Raw genomic sequence first — 1,257 nt, 5'->3', positions numbered from 1 at the left:
TCTCTTTGACACATTGTAGCTTTGAGAGACAGGAGTTGGTGGTTGAAAAATGAATGTGTTAGATGCCTTCTCTGTATGCTTCCTTCTGTGAAAATGTCCCATGATATTGTAATTGCTTGTGTGAATTTCCCCTTGATTATGAGGTCTTTGTGGAAAGATACCATGTCTTAATTGCTTTTGTGACTTTACTACCTGTAATAGGGGTCACAGAGGAAAAACTACATAAATGTTTGTTTATGGAAGGTACAAATATACTTAGTCCCATGATGCAACCACTGCATGCCTTAGAATATAAAAATTATTTGTGTAATTCCACTTTGCAATTGTCTTCAGAGAATGAATTCCTTCAGAATTTCCTTTAAGGTGGTAAAAATCTACTCTTTCAGGTTAAATTTAATTTTTGGTGTTAGTCCAAATAATTTGGAGCTAGATCTGAGTGAACAAAGTAGTTGCTCCTATTGCACAATCATTTTCAGTCTTAAATGAAGCACAACAAAATGGATTTGTGTTTCTTAGGTGTATCATGGACTCTAGACAGTTTCAAAAGAGGCATTCCAAAAATATTTTGATCACCAGTTGCATTGAAATTATAAGATAGTCTCCCAAATGAACAACAGTGAAGAACTACTCATTTTGTCGTGTGGACTTTGATGCCACAGTAGCCTTCTTTTCCATTTGTTTACTCCAATTTTGGTGCTGTCCATCCTTATGTCTTAGACCAAAGCTTCTAGACTTTGGTTTTTCCCTCTAAAACCTTCATTAGACTCTTATTAGCTACAGGATAGATTCCAGATGCTATAACTTGACATTTAAAACCATCTATTATTAGACCTCAGCCTCCATATCTAAACTTATGCTTATCTTTTCCCTCCATGAAGCCTACATACCAACCAAATGAAACTAGTCATTAGTCTCCCCTCAAGAGATGGTCTTTTCCACAGTGTGAAGTGTTCATCCAATTCATATCTTTAAACCCTCTTTCTCCCTCGACTCTTCACTTAAATGCTAGCCAGCTTGAATTCTCTCTTTTCTTTCACTTCCTATATTACGACATCTATAAATTTTATGACTCTTATAATTTCTACCTTGTTTTATGGCTTTTATATACAAGTCTTATATGCCCTACTTGATTCTAAACCATTTGAGCCCAGAAAACAAATCTCCTTGGGCATTGACTCTTCCATGCCTCTCAGCACACTGCATTGCATATAGCAGACCTTAATAAATATTTATTGGGGTTATGAGCACATAGGAACA

Source organism: Propithecus coquereli, unplaced genomic scaffold (genome assembly GCF_000956105.1).
Source record: "Propithecus coquereli isolate 6110/MARCELLA unplaced genomic scaffold, Pcoq_1.0 Scaffold15, whole genome shotgun sequence".
Classification (NCBI taxonomy): Eukaryota; Metazoa; Chordata; class Mammalia; order Primates; family Indriidae; genus Propithecus; species Propithecus coquereli.
Note: the sequence above shows the minus strand (reverse complement) of the source record.